Source organism: Cervus canadensis, chromosome 21, assembly GCF_019320065.1.
Source record: "Cervus canadensis isolate Bull #8, Minnesota chromosome 21, ASM1932006v1, whole genome shotgun sequence".
Lineage (NCBI taxonomy): Eukaryota > Metazoa > Chordata > Mammalia > Artiodactyla > Cervidae > Cervus > Cervus canadensis.
In genome coordinates, this window is record NC_057406.1 from 48826782 (window position 1) to 48847825 (window position 21044).

The 21044-nt window shown below is 43.2% G+C and overlaps 1 protein-coding gene across 1 annotated transcript in view; it reads left to right on the forward strand.

Annotated features, from left to right (window-relative positions):
• ANO4 (anoctamin 4) overlaps nt 1-21044 on the forward strand; it is a 424034-nt gene that overhangs the window by 262096 nt on the left and 140894 nt on the right. The gene's annotated exons all lie outside the window — the stretch shown is intronic.

The following is a 21044-nucleotide window of genomic DNA, read 5'->3' on the forward strand; positions in this document are numbered from 1 at the left end:
TTCATCAGACATAATTGTCCTCGTAGGCCTTGATGAGGTACTGATTCTGGCCAGATAAGCATTTTTTAGTCATTTGCTTTCCAAAAATGGTCTAAACTAATATCACTTAGCTTCTTTGCAACCAAATCCACCCCAACCATACTTCTATTTAAGTAGTGTCATCTTGTTGCTGGATTTCTTTCAAGCTAGGTGTTTTACTCAGCCAACTGCCCCACTATCACCTGAAAACTCAACCAAGATCATGACGGTTTTCCTGCAAGATGGTGTTCATTGCTCAATAGAGTTCTTTGTTGTTCATCTCCATTCTCTATTCTGATTTGTTCCGCACAGGTTGAAATTAAAAAGAGCTTTAGAGAAGGCTGGGAGTAGAGCAGGCGGAAGAATGAAGGTGTACTACACACAGTTTTCCTTGACCTTAGTCCAGTAGGCAGGAAAGAAAATGACTCACGGTGAGGCCCGGTGTCCATCAGTGTTTCAGAAATGTGTTCTGTCTCCTCCAGGGGCCTCTCCTCATCTGCGGACTGACAGTTCTTTGCTTAAACCAGTATATTATTTTGGAGTGCACAGCAGTAAATCACTTTGGCATTCATTTGAGGCTGCCTTGATTCAGCTCTTCAGACTCTAATAAGTGCCTGTGGGTCTTCTGAAATCTAATCCTTCATTCAGTGGCTCATGGATCACACTGTGTGCATTATGTTTGGGGCATCCACTCTTGCTTCTTTTCTGACTGCCAGAAGGCATCTCTTACCCTTCAGTTCTCTGCACAAACTCCAGTGGAATGAAAAAGCCCTAGTCTTGATTGTTTTCGTCACACAGTGGTTTATTTAGTTTGCATTACAAAGATAGCAATTATCTGGTAAGTACTGAAATTTTGTTTGTAATTGTTCTTTTCTTCTTTTTCTAGATATACTTAACAATGATATACCTTAATCTCTCTTTGAAATGAAGTCTCTTTAGGTAAAGAGAATTCTAAGTAAACCCTTAAATACTTGGAACTGAAATTTGCTTTGAGTGGGTTTAGATATTTCACATTGTCACTGGAGAGGGCATTGACTCTCATGATGAGCCTGCTGATTAATTGTTAAAGCCTCTCTTTTGACCATCATTTCACCCCCTCATTACTTCATTTCGATTCCAGGATCCATCATTATGACCACTCATTTGCAAGTACTTCGGTTCTCTCATTCCTTCGTTTCTTTGACTTATTTGCCTGGCAAAGCCTTGACCTTGATTAAATCCCACCTTCTTTGTGCCTGCACCTGAACAGGTTGAATGTTCCTAGAAAGACATGCTGACTGGTTCCCTTTATGACTCCCCTCTTGGACAAGGACCAGAGCACCAAAGAATGTCAGGGGGCCTCGTAGGTGTGCTCCCCTCCTCACCATCATGAGCAATTATACTCATTTCTTCTTCCCACCCTTCCTTTCTTGGCCTCTTCCTTTCATTCATTCACTTTTAAAATTTCAATTGTTCAATAACTAGACAATGCCTGGCATAATTCTGGGCATTCAGAATACATCAGGGAACCAAACAGAGAGCCCCTATCCTTGTAGTGCTCACCTTGTAATTGTTGAAGTAGGGGGACCCCTTCCAAGGCATGAGAGTGGGCCCTCATCTGTCACTCAGAAATGAATTGTCCGAGGGGCACATGTGCTGCCAGAGCAAGAGACTCTATCAGGAAGCGGCATCCAGGCGGAGAGCGACAGGGTCAGGGAGCCCAGGAGAGCTGCTCTCCTTGTGGTTCAGGGTCTCAGGTTTTATGGTGATGGGGTTAGTTCCTGGGTTGTCGCTGGCCAATCATTCTGATTCAGGCTTCTTCCTGGCGGTGTGTGCATTGCTCAGCCAAGATGGATTCCGGTGAGGAGGGTTCTGGGAGGTTGGTGAGACATGTGGCATCTCCTTTTGACCTTTCCCGAATTCTTCCGGTTGGTGGTAGTGTTTAGTTCCACGTTCCTTACCAGGACCTTCTCAGTGGCTACGATCCTACCTCACCAGGGTGGTCAGTTTCCGTCAGTGTTGCCCCTAACATAATGAGTGAGACAGTGAGCAATAAACATAATAAAATTAATATGGCATGTTAGAAGATGATGTAGCAAAGGAAAACATAGAGCAAAGTATGAGAGTGCTGGAGGGTGAAGGAGTATGCTTTCTACGTAGAGTGTGATGCAGGGGGCTCTCTGATGGTGACATCCGACCAAAGACTGAATGGGAGGTGACCAGCTTCTTGGCCCTGCGCCCTCTCAGCGCCTTTATCTGTACCGCCACCACCCACCCAGGCTCTGCTTATAATCCTGTCTGTACTTTGAGAGGACTAGAAGCAGTCAGGCAGGCTTTTCTGTGGCCATCCCCACGCTCACTGTCTGCCTTCCCGCTGCTACTGTGCTCCACGTGGCCGCCACTGTCCCGGGAGCCCTCCAGTCACGTGCTGAATCCCGCCCATGTCACCTTCTCAGGGACTTTGCTTCTGTGATCATCTCTTTTCTCCTGCATCATCAGTTTTTGCTCCCTACTCAATCATTATAAACATGCTCCTGTACCTCATAAGGAAAATCCCTTGACCACCCCCCATATTCTCTTCCAATGACCACCTCATTTCCCTCCTCCACTCCACAGAAAAACTTGTTCAATGATTTGTCTGGTGTCCTTGTCTCTATTTTCTCACCTATGATTCTGTCTCTCTCTTTTTTTTAATTGAAATATAATTGATATGGATTTCCCTGGTGGCTCAGAAGGTAAAGAGTCCACCTGCAATGCAGGAGACCCTGGTTTGATTCCTGGGTCAGGACGATCCCCTGGAGGAGGGCATGGCAACCCATCCCAGTATGCTTGCCTGGAGAATCCCCACGGACAGAGGAGCCTGGCGGGCTACAGTCCGTGGGGTCGCAAAGAGCTGGACACGACTGAACGACTAAGCACAGCTCATAGTTGATATAAGTACTGAGAGCTTCAGATGTGCAGCAAAGTGATTGTTGAACATTTTTTCAGATTATATTCCATTATAGGTTATTGAATATAATTCCCTGTGCTGTATAGTATGTTCTTGTTGCTTATCTATTTTATGTATAGTAGTTTGTATCTGTTAATCCCCTACTCCTAATATGTCCCTCCTCCCCTCCCTCTCCTTTTTGGTAACCAGAAATTTGTGTTCTATGTCTGTGAGTCTATTTCTGTTTTGTAAATAAGTTCATTTGTATCATTTTTTTTAAGATTCTACATACAAATGATATCAAATGGTTTTTGTCTTTCTATGTCTGACTTAGTTCACTTAGAATGATAACTTCTAGGTCCATCATGTTCCTGCAATAGACATCATCTTATGCCAGTTTCAGTTGATGGGCCCAGCCTCTTTTCAAACTACTGGATCTGGGCTTTCTGCCTCCGTAGACACTGTTTTTTATTAAGATCAGTTTGAACCACACCCAGCACTCATGTCATTTCTGTTATCCTACTGGCTTTGTCAACAGCATCTGTCCATGTGGTAGATTGTTGCTTCCTTGAAAAACATTCTTCTCTTCACTCAGAAGGCATCTCGTGCTCTCCTGATTTCTCCCTTCTTTTCTGACCCTTTCTCAGTTTCCTTTGCTCACCCTCCTCTTCCCCTTGACCTCCAGCTTTTAGAGCACCCTAAGATCTGGTTGTGGGCGCCTCTCCTGTGTCTCCTTATAATCCCAGGAAGTTCAGTGCAGAGCTTTCATATCACTTCTATATGGCACTCAAGGCTTGAAGCAACAGGATTTACTTCTTGATCTCAGGATAGCAGGGAGGGGGAAAGAGTTACCATTTACATGTAATCATCAGGGACTCAGCATCACAGTAACTTCATCCAGAGACCTGCCTTTGTGGAAGGGAAAGGCAAATTGCACACCAGTCTTCAAGGCTTCTGCTCATAGCTCAGTAGCCTAGCATGTTCTATGGCTCCAGCCTAACCACTGGGTCAGGAAGCCCAGCTTTCTATGTGCCCAGAGTAGAGGAGAACCAGATGCCAGGGATACATGGATGGCCCCTACACAACATGATTTCAAATACATTATATAATTTTATGTGTAATTTGTATCTATATATACCTATCTATATCTGACTGTCTATCTCTCTGTCTTGGCCCCATAAAGTAAGCAAAGGAGTTATATTAGCATTACACCAATGAGGAACTGATAGGAGATGAAGTATAATCTATCAGTTACATTTGTGATCATATAAGCCCCAGTTTTTGACAGCTTTTTCATAACCTTTAGGTAAAAAAGCAGTTTGTAAACTATCACTCCTTGCACTGTTTCTGCATCCTCTAGTTTCTTTCAGCATTCCACCAAAAAATAATTAGAATAGGCCTAGGAAGAATATCATAACCTTTCCAAGTGCGTTAGAAAGTAATTTCCAAAGGCAAATTGCTGCTTCACTGGCAGCAGACAAGATCCTCACCTGTCCTTTCTGGGTCATGCTTGGCTGTTAATCGCCGCAGGACATAATGACACATTGATTATTGACTGGGTCATAACTGTGAATAGTTATCAGCAGGTCAGTCGTTCATGATGATATAAAGTGTAACTGTGATGATACAGTTGTCTCCAGGTTCAGCTTATCTAATACATCACCTTGAAGAAAAAGAGAAATGTTATGATATGAACTTTTGGAGTAGGGTAGATCAGAAATGACATTGCTTACTTCTGAGAAGAGATTTAGTACTCCATGAAGGGAAGGTCCACAGAGGGAACATTTTCTCTCCTACCCTCCCACTGGGCATGAGACCAACATCTATTCATATTCATCACACTGTACTCAGCATAATTTTGCAGTTAGTTGATCGGATGAATTGTGAGTTCCCTGAGATCCAGGACCATGTTTTAGCCTTTTCTGTATCCCAGCTTAGTACCTAGGATGTTAAGTTTATCTTTAGGTATTTGGTGAATGACTATGAATGGTTATGTTGTGAAGTAGATAAGACATTTGTTTTATGCAATAGATATACTGTGTTAATCAGGTGATGGAGGAGGGTATTCTGTCTCAGGGTGTATTAATCAGCACTGATCATCAGATATAACTCCTCTTCCTGCTGTCCTCATAGACAAATGGGTCCAGAGGACGACTTCTGTTCAGTGAGCTGGGCGCAGAAGTGGGGTGTGTCCTCATGAAACCTTCTGAGCTCTGCTTTCCCTCTGGCACAGTCACTCTCAGCATGGATCACCGAGTCACTGCAGTTAGCTAACCTGCAGTGGACACATACTGGCTTGGCCAGAAAGGTCATTCACAACCCGAACAAAGTCTCTGGCCAACCCAGTAATACAAGCAGGAAATAGAACTTTATCATAGCACCAGCCAATAGAAGCAATGTAATTCTAAATTTTTGGTAACAGTCTATAAAAAGTAAAAGACGGGCGAAGTTAATTTTGATGTTTTCTTTAATATACTAGATCTAAATTATCATTTAAATGTGTAATCAAGAGATAAAGAGATACTTTATATTCTTGTTTTCAGACTTCTTGGTCTTTAAAACCTAGTTCATATTCTCCACAGATCTCAGTCTGGACTGGCTGTATTTGAAGCACTTAGTAGCTCCCACACGGACAGTACAGTACCACCATTTTCAGTCCATTCAGTCCTCAGTCGTGTCTGACTCTTTGCCGCCCCATGGACTGCAGCACGCCAGGCTTCCCTGTCCTTTACCAACCCCCAGAGCTTGCTCAAACTCATGTCCATTGAGTCCGTGATGCCATCCAACCATCTCATCCTCAGTCATCCCCTTCTCCTCCTGCCTTCAATCTTTCCCAGGATCAGGGTCTTTTCCAATGAGTCAGTTCTTTGAATCAGGTGGCCAAAGTATAGGAGTTTCAGCTTCAGCATCAGTCCTTGATGAATGAATATTCAGGACTGATTTCCTTTAGGATTGATTGGTTGGATCTCCTTGCCATCCAAGGGACTCGCAAGAGTCTTCTCCAACACCACAGTTCAAAAGCATCAGTTCTTCTGTTCTCAGCTTTCTTTATGATCCTACTCTCACAACCACACGTGACTACTGGGAAAACCATAGCTTTGACTAGATGGACCTTTGTTGGCAAAGTAATGTCTCTGCCTTTTAATATGCTGTCTAGGTTGGTCATAGCTTTTCTTCCAAGGAGCAAGCCTCTTTTAATTTCATGGCTGCAGTCACCATCTGCAGTGATTTTGGAGCCCAAGAAAATAAAGTTTGTCATGGTTTCCATTGTTTTCCCATCTATTTGCTGTGAAGTGATGGGACTGGATGCCATGATCTTAGTTTTCTCAATGCTGAATTTTAAGCCAGCTTTTTCACTCTTCTCTTTTACTTTCATCAAGAGGCTCTTTAGTTCTTCTTCACTTTCTGCCATAAGGATGGTGTCATCTGTGTATCTGAGGTTATTGATATTTCTCCTGGCAATCTTGATTCCAGCTTGTGCTTCATCCAGCCCAGCATTTCACATGATGTATTCTGCATATAAGTTAAATGAGCAGGGTGACAATATACAGCCTTGACATACTCCTTTCCTAATTTAGAACCAATCTGTTCTTCCATGCCCAGTTTTAACTGTTGCTTCCTGACTTGCATACAGATTTCTCAGTGGGCAGGTCAGGTGGTCTGGTATTCCCATCTCTTTTAGAATTTTCCACAGTTTGTTGTGATCTATACATTCAAAGCCTTTGGCATAATCAATAAAGGAGAAGTAATGTTTTTCTGGAATTCTCTTGCTTTCTCTGTGATCCAAAGGATGTTGACAATGTGATCTCTGGTTCCTCTGCTTTTTCTCAATCCAGCTTGAACATCTGGAAGTTCACAGTTCACATACTGTTGAAGCCTGGCTTGGAGCATTACCTACCATTTTAAGTCACTGATATTTGGGTTTATTTGTTGCTACATCATAATTTAGCTTATGATATGCCAAACGTGGATTTTCTTCAGGTAGGCCAATGCAGTGAGTTTCCTAGGCTTGATGTAGGGATCACCAGGGTTGATGCAGAGTAACCAAGAGCACGTTGCATCAGTATTCACTTAATTGCAACACAGGGAACCTCTGAGGAAACATGAAGATTTGTGCTTAGCTCTTCAGCTTTGGATCCTTCCTGGTTGTGACCTGGAGAAGTATTTACTTAAGTTTCTCATATGTAAATTTAAACCACATTGAAACCTTCATAGTGACAAGAAAGAGTTTTTTAACAAGGTAATGTTAAAGGTAGTATCTTAACAAGGTAATCAATAATGAGAGAAAGTTACTTATATACTAGGTCCCAAGATGTTCATCCTCCATAACTATGTGCTTAGTAATATCTGGGTTCTGGGAATACAGCTGAGGAAGCTACATGGTTTCCTAGAGACAAGAGTGAAATATGTAATTTCAGAATTAATGGAGTTATAACCTGTATTAGTTTTATTAACTGAAATACAGTTAATTTACAACATTGGTTTAGTTTCAAGTATACAGCAAAGTTATCTAGTTTTTTATATATATATCTTATAATAACTTACTTAGTATCACTTAATAAGCTATAATGGAAAAGAATCTGGAAGAGAATATATAAATATATATATGTATATATTGAATGTATATATATTCTTTTTATATATTCTCTCCAAGATTCTTTTCCATTACAGGTTATTACAAGATATTGAGTACAATTCCCTGTGCTATACAGTAGGTCGTTTTAACCTATTTTATACATAGCCGTGTGTATGTATTAATCCCAAACTAATATATTAAACCTGTATTAGGTTTATATTGCTACATAAGAGATTACATCAAACTTACAAAGCTTAAAACAGTCCATGTTTATGATCTCATAGTTTCTCTGTGGAACAGAAGTCTGGATACAACTCACTGGGGTCTTCTAATCAGGACGCCACAAGGTTGCCATCAGGATTTCAGCGAGCCTTCACGCCTTCTGAGTTCAAGGTCCTTTACGTAGTTCCTGGCAGAATTTCTCTCCTTGTGGCTGTCAGGCTAAAGTCCCCCCTTCCTGCCTGGCTCTCACTTAGAGATTGCTCTCAGCTCTGAGGGGTTGCTCACAACTCCTGGTCTTCCCGGGCTTTCTCACATGGTAACTTGGTTCTTTAAAGCCTGCAGAAGGATTTCTCTGACATTGAAACTGTTTCAAAGACTGACCTGATTGATTCAGGTCAATCCAGGTTAATCTTTCTGTTTATTCACTCAATGTTAACAGTTTAGTATCCCAATCCCAGGAATGCCATCCCCTCACATTCACAGGTTCCACCTATTTTGTTGTTCAGAATGTGTACTCAAGTAGGGTGGAAATCTTGGGGACTGTCTTATAATTTAACTTGTCACATAACTTGTAGCCTGAAGGAGCAGGAATTTATCAGGCAGAGAAAATAGCATATGAGAAAACATGATGTTTTCTCAGGAGTCTGGTGATGGAAAGAAGAAATGAGGGCCCTGTGACTGGAACCAGAGAAAGGAAAAATAATACAAGATAAAGGAGTAGCTGGATCATGCATTGGCCACCTTAGTGATTTTCCAGACAGTCATGGGATACCATGGATCACAATGTATTTTTAAAGATGTCTCTGATGTCAGCAAGAATACACAAGGCAAGAATGGAACTAGAGGGAGCCCAGCTTCTAGGAGTCTTCAAGGAGCTAGATGATGGAGACTTAAAGGAGGATGGTGGTGGTGGAGATGAAAAGAAATGGATGGATTTGAGAGAAATGTAAGGGGTGGAATCAATAAGACACAGCAGTTGACTGAATGTGGTCTAAGGAAAAAGAAGTCAAAGGTGACTCCTGGACTTAAAAGGCTGATTTTGCCATTTGCTGAATCTGGGGACAGTGAAAAGAGCAGTGTTTTCCAGGAAAGTGGATCTGTTTTAGACACATTGGGTGTGATACACCCATGAGATTATCAGGGGTAGTTAATATGTTGGCCATTGTTGCTGATCTGGAACTCAGAGGAAGGGTCTGGACCAAAGATAGGGATCTGGGAGGTAGGTGACACCTAAAGCCATTGGGAATGAAGGGATGCCTTCTTCCAGGGAGAACAGGTGGGATGAGACTAGAGTCTGGATGCAGTGCTTGGGGACACTCATGTAAAGACATGCCAAGGAGGAGTGAGGAGCAATCTCATGCACCTCCTTCCTACCTGTTAGCGTTAGTTGCTCATTTGTGTCTGACTCTTTGCCTGCCAGGCTCCTCTGTCCATGGAGTTTCCCAGGCACGACTACTGGAGTGGGGCCATTCCTTTCTCCAGAGGACCTTCCCACCCTGCGAAGTTGAACCCGTGTCTCCTTCATAGCAGGTGATTTCTTTACCATCTGAGGCACCAGAGAAGTCCTATTTCCTGGCTGAGGCTAATGTTATCTTCAAGGATTGAGCATTGTGACCATTTAGGAACGTACAGTATCTCAGAGGCTTTTCTCTACCAGGGCATAATGAGAGAACGGGCGAGCAAGAGGGAGGGAGGGAGGGAGGAAGAGAGAGGATGTGTGTGTGCCATGTACATGAGTCGTGGAGAGAGAATTGCGTCAGAATCAGCTGAAGAGCTTCTTTGAAACTACACTCAGGAATTCTGAGGAGCCCTCAGGGAACCAAGAATGAAAAAGTAAAAAGAAACAAAAAGGCCTTTTTAGAAACATATGCCCTCATTTTTCAGAGAAAGCTTGAAGCTCAGAAAAGTGCAAGTCATTTGCCCAGTGACACACAGCTGAGTTGATGGCAGCCCCACTGAAGGGGGTTGAAATGACTTAGCAATTACTCTGAACCCTTCAGCCCTCCAGAACTGTACATTTCTCCATCTGTTTCAGACACTAGGCTCCAGATATACCAAATTCTACCATCAGCTGTAAATTAGCAGCATGTTCTCCATGCATTCAGTAGCTATGGGAGGAAGAAGGAAATTCTTATAGAGCTACTTGCAATATGACCATGTGGCTTCAGAACAATCGTGCTTTATACTCTCCTCCTTTTACAAATCAGGAAACCGAGGCTTATGAACTAGGAGCAGGCCAGGAACACACGGGGAATTTGAGTGGCAGAACCAGGCTTCAAGTTTTGTTTTTTTTTAACCACTGGCCTGACATTCATTCACAAACGTTGTTACGATATTTAAAGGAGACTGTATGTACTGTACCTTGGAGTTCAATGTATAACTAAGCATTTTTCTTTTTTTTGTTTCTTTTTTTTTATTATTATAATTTTTTTTTCCAGTGGGTTTTGTCATACATTGATATGAATCAGCCATGGATTTACATGTATTCCCAATCCCGATCCCCCCTCCCACCTCCCTCTCCACCCGATTCCTCTGGGTCTTCCCAGTGCACCAGGCCGGAGCACTTGTCTCATGCATCCCACCTGGGCTGGTGATCTGTTTCACCATAGATAGTATACATGCTGTTCTTTTGAAATATCCCACCCTCACATTCTCCCACAAAGTTCAAAAGTCTGTTCTGTATTTCTGTGTCTCTTTTTCTGTTTTGCATATAGGGTTATCGTTACCATCTTTCTAAATTCCATATATATGTGTTAGTATGCTGTAATGTTCTTTATCTTTCTGGCTTACTTCACTCTGTATAATGGGCTCCAGCTTCATCCATCTCATTAGAACTGATTCAAATGAATTCTTTTTAAAGGCTGAGTAATATTCCATGGTGTATATGTACCACAGCTTCCTTATCCATTCATCTGCTGATGGGCATCTAGGTTGCTTCCATGTCCTGGCTATTATAAACAGTGCTGCGATGAACACTGGGGTGCACGTGTCTCTTTCAGATCTGGTTTCCTCAGTGTGTATGCCCAGAAGTGGGATTGCTGGGTCATATGGCAGTTCTATTTCCAGTTTTTTAAGAAATCTCCACACTGTTTTCCAGCATTTTTCAAAAAATAAAATGATGATGGAATTGAATCCACAAGAACATACATTCACGAGCCCCCCTGTCCTCTTGTGAAGCAGCAGGTCTGAAGCCCAGCTGTCTTGGTGAGAATCCAGGCTCCGTCCTTCCTCGCCGTGTGATCTTAGCCCAGATCTCTGTGCTTTAGGTCCTCATCTGCAGTGGAACAGGATAACGAAGCTGCCTGCCTCATAGGGTTGGTGTGAAGATGACGTCATTGAATGTGTGTGAAAGCCCTAAAGCACTAGTAGCGTGTGTTACGCTCTGTAACTGCTCCCACCCTACTGCTGCTGTTTAGTTTTTCTCTGAGAGCCTTATCTGAGTTCCTAATTGGAAATTCATCTCTCCTTTTTGCCCCAGAATTTTGGGGGTTTGCTCTGTTCTCCTGACAGTGTGGTTATGAGAGAGTGAAATCCTGGTAGTTGCCTGAGGGGATAGTGGAGAGAGGAAGGCGGCTACCCCAGTGTGACCCTTTGTGCTGAATAGATTGCATCATGGAGTGTCTTTATGCCTCGGGCCCTCATCCTTTGATTTCTGCCTGGAAGACACTTTCCCTGCGTAATGGAATGGCCTCCTTTCCCACGTCTTCAGGTTTCTGTTCAAATGTCACCTTATCAAAAGGCCTGTCTAAAATAGCACTTCCTTCTCACCATTACTTTCTATTTCCCTCCCTTCTTTATTCTTCTTCAGAGCACACCCTCGGCAGTATCATGTGTCGTATTTATTGAGGGTTGTGTCCCCAGTAGAACTTGAGCTCTGTGAGAATGGGGATTTGGTTTGTTTCACCCACAGCTATATGCCCAGCACCCAGGACAGTCCCTACTCATAGCCGGCCCTCAGTGAAGCTTTGTGGCTGACATGACTGAATGAGTAGTGAATTGTTGTTCAGTCGTGTCCAACTCTTCGCAACCCCATGGACTGCAGCACGCCAGGCTTCCCTGTCCTTCACCATCTCCTGGGGCTTGCTCAAAACTCACGTCCCTTGAGTCGGTGATGCCATCCAGCCATCTCATCCTCTGTCACTCCCTTCTCTTCCTGCTCCCAATCCTTCCCAGCATCAGGGCTTTTTCCCTGTGAGTCGGCTCTTTGCATCAGGTGGCCAAAGTATTGGAGCTTCAGCTTTAGCATCAGTCCTTCCAATGAATATTCAAAGTTGATTTCCTTTAGGATTGACTGGTTTGATCTCCTTGCAGTCCAAGTGACTCTCAAGAGTCTTCTACAGCACCATGGCTTGAAAGCATCAATTCTTCGGTGCTCAGCCTTCTTAATGGTCCAACTCTCACATCTGTACATGACTACTATAGCTTTGACTATACAGACTTTTGTCATTAAAGTGATGTCTCAGCTTTTTAACACACTGTCTAGGTTTGTTATAACTTTCCTTCCAAGGAGCAAGCGTCTTTTAATTTCCTGGATGGAGTCACCATCCGCAGTGATTTTGGAACCCAAGAAAATGCTAAGTTACAGTTCCTGTGATGAGATGCATGGTCAGCTGCAGAGACTACTGTGATTTCCAGGTACCCTTCTGCTGAATGAGTGTGGAACAGACTGTGTGATTCTAGTCCATGCTTTGCAAATGAGGAAACTGAGGGCAGAGAAGAGGCCAGGCTCCAATTCTAAGATGCAGTCAGAGCCAGGACTGGGCAGTTTTTGACATGTTTTCACAGGTTGTTTTAATCTGTATGGTAGAATAGCCCCAAAAGTTTGCAGCCCCGAGGATCATGTTGTTTCTGTGTGGCCAGTGAGAAGTTCACAGTCAGAGAAGTGAGGTGACTCACCCAAGTTCACAAGACAGGACCTGGCCCAGGCCTTCTTTCCACCACAGAGCAGCATGTGGTTGGCTGTTGGCCAGTGATCACCTGACAAGTGACATCAAGGAGACTTCTAGAAAGTACCTAAGCCTAGGTCTCCTTCAGTCTTCTCTGCTCTAATGAAGTTTCAGCTCTTTTAAAACAGTTGTCTTCAAGGTTATGGGGATCATCTTTTGAGCTGAGGTAGGCTTTTTAATTTCGACAGCCTCTTGCAGGGCCCCTAGTTGACTTTAGGGTACCCTGGGACCGACCTAGACCCATGGGGGCTATTTCCAAACAGACCCCTGTTTCCTTCCCTACTCACCTGTTGCCTGTCCCTGTTTGGCACAAATATAACCCCAGGATACACTTGTATCTTAGATGAATCAAATGAGCTTACAAGTGAGAGCAAGATGGCTTTCTGCGAGCCAGGCACTCACTCTGTGATGTCCATGGAAAGGAACCTGTTCAGTTTTCACACGCAGCTGCCCCTCCTTATCCCTTCAGGCAAGCGCCTCTTTGTTCCTAATGTTCCATAGCTATACTTTCATGGCACAAATCTGAAAACCAGGTGGGAAGAAAGAAATCTTGTTTCTCAATTAAAGCTTTAACTTTAAAACATATTTTCAAATGTGCTAATGAATCTACCTGCAACGCGGAAGATCTGGGTTCAATCCCTGGGTTGGGAAGATCCCCTGGAGAAGGAAATGGCTATCTACTTTAGTATTCTTGCCTAGAGAATTCCATGGACAGAGGAGCCTGATGGGCTACAGTCCCTGGGATTGCAAAGAGTGGGACACAGCTGAGCAACTAACACTTTCACTTTAATAATTCACAAGCCTTCCTTCTTACCATTTAAAGAGTATTTTATGTGCATAAGGAACTAGCTAAGTACTTTGCATCCCTTAAACCCTGTAGTTCTCAGAAGAACTCTGAAATAAGTGCTGCTATTTTTCCCGTTTCACAGATGAGAGAATTGAGGCTTACAGAGATTAAATACCTTGTTCAAGGTCACCAGCTGCTAATAGCAGGACTGGCACTTGACCCCTAACTCCAAAGCTGGGACTTTTAACAGTTACACTATATGCTTTCTCCATTCTGTTTTTCTTCAGTGTCCAAAGAAAGGTTGCATATCATCATATAGCTCTTGTGTAATTCTACTCAAATCTCACATATAGTTTTTATCTCTGTGGCTTAGATATTAGCATCTCTGGGGCAGGAATGATCTCATTTTTGTATAGCCCGAAGCCAGTTGCCTTATTATAACATAAATGACCCTTCCCCAGCACCAGGCAAGTGGTTAATAAACATGCAATAAATATTTGATGAAGAAATGATTAACCAAATCCTTTAAAATTGCTTTCCTTTCTCCTGCTACCTTTTAAAAAGGGCCACCATCCTGTTTCATTAGAACCCACTCAGCGAAAATGGACCTGAAATGAAAATAGATTGATAAAAGTTTCCCAGAATAAGGTTTCTGTGGCAGACGTGAGGTCCAGTCCATTTCTTCTGCGTGCACACATATCCTCCATGTATGACTCGGTACATGGTCATGATCTCATTCAGACAACATCACAGGGTCAAACAAAACGCACACTGCATGAGATTTTTCTTTGAAATCAGGAATGTGTGTGTGTCATGAGGGAGGGAGGGAGGTCCCTGCTGCATGCCCATCTGGGGAAACCTGGGATATTTCCAGGGGTGTTCAGCATCTGGGAATCCTTGGAGAAAGTGCAGGAAAACCACAGCCTCAGAACCCTGGGAACAGAGCCGCTTCTCATCTCTTGATGAGAGGTTCTCAGATAGCTGACGGCTCCCGACAGCGTGGACCAGGGAGCTGTGCACGGGCTTCGTTCACTGGTTGGTGTGTGTGTGTGGTACAGAGGTGTGCTGGAAGAGGGGCGTGGCGCAGTACCGCTGTGCCTGCCTCGAACACAGCTGTGACTCAGGAGAACCAGCTGAACATGGATGTTCCCAGCTTCCCTTCAAGGAGCAGGCTGGGCACCGTGAGAGCAGAGATCCCCCTCAGCTCTGCATTAGAATCAGGACCCGGCCATGGGCAGGGTAAGCAGGTGAAGGGGAAGCGGCTGCAGCAGCAAGGCTGGGGCCGGGGCCACTGCTGAACAAGGTCACCGCCATGCAGCGGCCCAGCATCCGCAGGAAGGGTGACCTCAGCTGCCCCTGGCTTATCCGATGCCACTCATCTTCACCCTTCTAGAAACCCATTTCTCCTGGCTTCTGCTCTGTCCCTCTCTGTTTCCCACATCCTCCCCTGATGGCTGCTTCTCAGTCCTCTTTGATGGTCACTTTCTCCTCTTCCAAACCTCTTACGTGTTAGTGTGCCCTGAGACTTGATCCTTCCCACTTTCCTCCACTCTTTCCTTCGGTGATCTCATCAAGTTCTGTGCTTTTAAATATCAGCTACACGTCTGCGATTCTCTGTAAGTCCCACCCTCTGAGAGCCAGACTCCTGTATCCATTTGCCTGCTTCAACCTTCTGTGTGACTGTCACCCAGGTACTTCGAGCACGCATATCCCAAAGTCAGCAACCTCCTTCTCCCTGACTGTCCTCTGCATCAGTGCGTGGTACTAACCATCCCCGTTTCCTGGGCAAAGCACCCTGCCCAGGATTCTAGGACACTGGATTTTTTCTCACTCTCACTGGATCAATCCCAAATTTACCTCCAGGTAAGTCTCCAGTCTGCCCATTTCTCTCCTGTAGTCATGTCCACCCACATTCTGGTTCCAGACACTGTCTTGTCTCACCTGACCTCCTGGAGTAACTTTCCCAGTGAACTTTTCAGTCCCGTGCTCCCTCTAGGAATTCCCCACCGGTTACTCAGATTGTACTTTATTTTTTTAAAATATTTATTTATTTGGCTGCCCTGGGTCTTAGTTGTGGCACTCAGGATCTTCAGTCTCTGTTGAAACATGTGGGTTCTGTAGTTGTGACTTGCAGGATCTTTAGTTGCAGCTGGCAAACTCTTTAGTTGTGGCATCTAATTCCCTAAACCAGGGATCGAACCTGGGTTCCCTGCATAAGAGTCCAGAATCTTAGCCATTGGACCACCAAGGAAGTCTCCAAGGTGTATTTTCTGAAACAAGTGATGCCATCACCTCTCTGCCTTTAACCCATTGGTAACTTTGCCTTGACCTTAGAGAATACAACCCAGACTCCTAACAGCATTGAACCTCGCCTGGCAGGGTCTGTTCTCAGCTCTCCTCTTCAGCCCTGTGATCATACTGTCCGGTGTCTGGTCACTGGAGGCTTTGGTTCCCAGTGTTGTCTCTGACCTCTGGGTCTTCATACTTGCCGTTCTTTCTGCTTGGAATGCTTCTCACTTGGCTTCTCTCCTTGTTGGCATCCTTCTCACCTTTCGAATCTGAGGTTGGATGTTACACCTGCAAGGATCAAACGGCTGATCTAAAGCAACTAAAGCAAGTACCCCACTTCTTCTGGCCCACAGCACTATATTCTTATCATTTTTTTTTACAACTTTTCATAATTTTAACTCATATGTTTATTTGTTGTTTAATGTCTGTCTACAGACTGTAAATTTGGATGACTGTAATATATCTAACCACCTGGCAGAGAACCTGATATGCCAGTTCAGTTCACTCGCTCAGTCGTATCCAACTCTTTGTGACCCCATGGACTGAAGCCCACCAGGCCTCCCTGTCCATCACCAACTCCCAGAGTTTACTCAGACTCATGTCCATTGAGTCGGTGATGCCTTCCAACCATCTCATCCTCTGTTGTCCCCTTATCCTCCTGCCTTCCACCTTTCCCAGCATCAGGGTCTTTTCCAATGAGTGAGCTCTTCGCATCAGGTGGCCAAAGTATTGGAGTTTCAGCTTCAGAATCAGTCCTTTAAATGAATATTCAGGACTGATTTCTAATGGACTGGTTGGATCTCCTTGCAGTCCAAGGGACTCTCAAGAGTCTTCTCCAACACCACAATTCAAAAACATCAATTCTTCAGCACTCAGCTTTCTTTATAGTCCAGCTCTCACATCCATACATGACTACTGGAAAAAACCATAGCTTTGACTAGACAGACCTTTGTTGGTAAAGATCTCTGCTTTTTAACATGCTGTCTAGTTTGGTCATAGGTTTTCTTCCAAGGAGCAAGTGTCTTTTAATTTCATGGCAGCAGTCACCATCTGCAGTGATTTTGGAGCCCCCAAAAATAAAGTCTCTCACTGTTTCCATTGTTTCCCCATCTATTTGCCATGAAGTGATGGGCCTGGATGCCATGATCTCAGTTTTCTGAATGCTGAATTTTAAGCTAGCTTTTTCACTCTCCTCTTTCACTTTCATCAAGAGGCTCTTTAGTTCCTCTTCACTTTCTGCCGTAAGGGTGGTGTCATCTGCATATCTGAGGTTATTGATATTTCTCCTGACAATCTTGATTCCTGGTATGTAGTAGTCACTCAGTGAATGTCTGGTGAATGAATGAATGGATGATGTCCTTGGAGGAATATGTAGGGACTGTGGAGGGAAAGGAGATGGGCATTGGGAACTTGACTTTCAGAATTTCTTCTGGTTTAGACTTGTAGTCAAAGACTGGAAAATCCTTTTCAGGTAGTGGTTTCTTATTTGTCGCCGTCACAGCTTGTCACTAGGTAACCAGCAGCTGTGTTCTTCCCCCACCACCAGTGTGCTATGGCCCTTCTTGGAGATAATGCTAACATGTTTTTGGAGGTACTAGGAGTACCTCACCTATTTTATGCCATTTAATACAACTCAACTGATAGCTGTTGCTATCATTTCCCATTTTACAGTTGATCAGACTGAGGCACAGAGAGATTCAGTAGCTTGCCAGGGTCACAGAGCTGGTAAGAGGTAGATGTGTGAATATGTGCGGTTGAGCCTCAGAGTCTGCATTCCTGTCTAACCTCTGTGCTGCAGCTACCCACGTGGCTCCGTCCCTATACTCTCTTCCGAAATGACCTTATCCAATCCCATGGATTTAAACATTGTCTCTCTCCTGGCCATATTTATTTTGTATCTCTGACTCAGACTGCTCCCCCAGGCTCCAGACGCAGTTTGGTCTGGACTCATTTATCCACCCACAAGATGTCTTTTCATGGGTGTTAAGAACTTAATATGTCCTAAAGTAAGTTTGTGACTTACCTCCATGTCCCCACTCCTAAACCTTTTCTCCATTAGCGTCCTCTTTTCAGCCATTGTTTTGGGGGTCATGAGATGAAGAGATGTGTATACATTTACGCATTTTTTAAAGGTGGATTGCTTGGGTTAGATAATGGCATGCTATTTATTTTTTTCCTTATGGTTACCTTATCTAACCTTCAAGACAAGGACCAAAATTTATATACCTTTGCATTCCCGGCATCTATACATAGATCATGTTCAATATGTTCTTGTTAAATGAACAAGAAAGAAGGAAAGTCTTCTGTGGATCTTACCTTTTTCTATTCCAGATGTTTTCCATAGTACTTTTAAATTTCTCCAGTCATTTTTCTAAGGAGATTTTCCAAACTCCTCTAAATGGTCATTTTTCTTCTCCCCAAGGTTCTAACCTAAGGGGTTTTTATTGTAGTATATGAATGAAACAACTCTGTTTCAAAAAATCATTTTCATTTCTCTTCATTTTGGTACTTGCACACTTGGATTTATGTGGAAAGGAATACTTAATAAGAAGGAAAACCTATTTAGACCCAGTAGTATAATCATTCAGTACTCGAGAAAAAGAGTGATATATGAGCCATATAATTAGCAGTCATGTTTCACATTTATTTTTCTGAGCTGAAGTTCAGTTTCTCCTTAAAAACAGAAAATAATAAGCCCCGTACACACATAGACGCAGGCATGCACTCATGCAGACCCTCCACACACATAACACATGAATAGACACCCATCATCATTCAAGGGAATTCAGTTAACATTTTTCTCAAGATTATCAAGATAATCTTAAATATAGCTTAATTTCCCCTCTTTGTTTGTGTAAACTGATAAAGAATTCAGAGATTGTGTGTCTTCGATGCATGTCAAAGCCATGGATTTATTTAAACCTCAGAGTTTATCAGTTAAAATGGACAAAGTCAAAGGATGTGGGTGGGGACTGACTCTCAGTTTAGCTGTGGGTGAATTACTTAGTCTCTTTCCTTTTTTAAGAAATTAAAACGTCTCTTACAAGTTTGAGAATAAAATGAGGTAATGTGTAAAAGTGCTTCTAAAATTATACAGCACTAAATATAATAAAGTGATGATGTAAAATAAATATAACAGGCTTTATAATCATTGTTATAATTGAAATAATAAGAAAATGGAGTTTCTTTTTTAATCATACTGAGTGACTCAAAGCAGTTGCTCATTTATGCAGAAAATGGTTGAAATCCCACATTAGAATTTTAGTTGACTCAGTATGTGTTCAGATAATGAACTTGGCCTTTTCACACACAGAAGTATGGCACTTAGAACATGCCCTGAGTGGGATATAGTATTGTATCCTCCCCAGTGTGTTCATGTATTCATGGGAGGTCTACAAAGTGATTATTCTTGAGGTAGATTGTATATTTTCTGTAAAACTAGCAATCACAGTAATTCTGTTAAGAGAGTATATTCTAAGATTTCATGCTCTAAATGAAGGTTTGGTTGATTCTGTGAATCAGTCCCATGGCCATTTTGTCTTCTGTATTTAGCACGATTTTACTTTTCCTCTCATGAGAAGCGGGAGAGATAGTAAGGACCTTGTCAGAAAGGCGAATTTAAAGAATTCCTAGTATCACCATGAAACCTCCCAAGTGAGGAAGCTGCAAAACCTTCTCAGACTCTAAAGCATATCTTTCTTTTTTCTTTTTTAAAATTGTATTTGGCTGTGCCGGGTCTTAGTTGTGGCAAGCATGATCTTTAGTTGCAGCCTGTGGGCTCTGCTTGCCTGACCAGGGGTTGAACCTGGGCCCCCTGTACTGAGAGTGCAGAGCCATTGGACCACTAGGACCACTTCAGATACTGAAGTGTAACTTAATATAAACAAAAAGGCCCATTTTTAGGAAATATAGTATGTCTTCTGCTTTTTAACTTGGAAAACTATTATATGTGGAAGAACAAGTGGCATTCTTTTCCAAAGCACACGGAGGTTCAACTGATTATCTCTGAGACTATCTCAGAGAGTGTGTGTGAGCTGTGTTTCTACACGTCCTTACACAGACACTGCTACCCGTGAGCTCATTCCCTCTCTACCTGGCTACATGGCTGTGCACGCTCGGTGTAGGGAAGCCGTAGGTCACTAAACAGTAAGGAGTTTGTGAAGAGACATGGCATTTAAGTGGTTGCTGGTGTGTGTGTCCCCTGGGTGAGTACCTCGTTTGCACCTCATCTTCATCACTTCCTGCTTCATAGGGCTCCCGGTTTTGACCTGGGCCGGGACTAACTGTTCACATTTCACCAGGGCTTCGCTGGTGGCTCAGTGGTAAAGAATCTGCCTGCAATGCAGGAGACCCAGGTTCAATCCCTGGGTTGGGGAGATCCCTGGAGAAGGAAATGGCAACCCACTCCAGTACTCTTGCCTGGAGAATCCCAGGGACAGAGGAGCCTGGTGGGCTACAGTCCATGGGATCGCAGAGAGTCGGATACAACAGCAGCTAAACCACCACCAAGCAAATGTTGGTTGAATGCTCCCTCTATTGCAGGAACTGTTCTGGGGCCAAAGGATTCAACCATGAATAACAGAAGCTTTCCTTGTTCTCAGGGGGCTTAGAGATAGGTGTCTGCTTGTCCTACGTTGAAAGATAAAACCTTATTTCAGCCTGAACTGCCAGAAAATTTGATTTTTTTTTCTTAGCCAGTATCAGGGGTTCCCCTGCACCATTGTGCACCTGGATCCTGGCCCTCCTCCCCATGGGAAAGTCAGCATCAACAAAGTTTCTGAGAATGTTGTTGTTGATACCAGTTTGCTTTTCCATAATATCTTGAGGTGTTCTTAGGCCTTAAATACAATATTTATAAGCCCAGCAAGATGACCCTGAATGAAAATACAAAAACGAATTACAGTTGCCTTTCAACTGCAATGTAAAAACAATTGCCTACAGTGCAAATGTACCCCTGCTAAAGCATGAAGTTGAGGTTTTTTTGTCAGGTGTATAAAAATATTGTCTTGTGTATAGATTCTGTTATAAGGAGAGTTCAGCCACAAAGGCCTAATACATCTTCAACTATGAAATTTTAATTTGATTTTCTTAAACTGTAAACACTTAAATGGTATGCAGTTCAGGATGACCCTGTGTGAAACAGATAAGGATAAATAATTGGCCATTTGGCTCATTTAAACTGCTCTGGCTTAACTGTTTCTCATCTTTCTTCCACATCCTTCCACAACTCAGCCTTCACCCTGGGAAATGACTTCCAAAGGAAATCTAATAAGGGGTGTCCCTGCCGCCAGAGACACA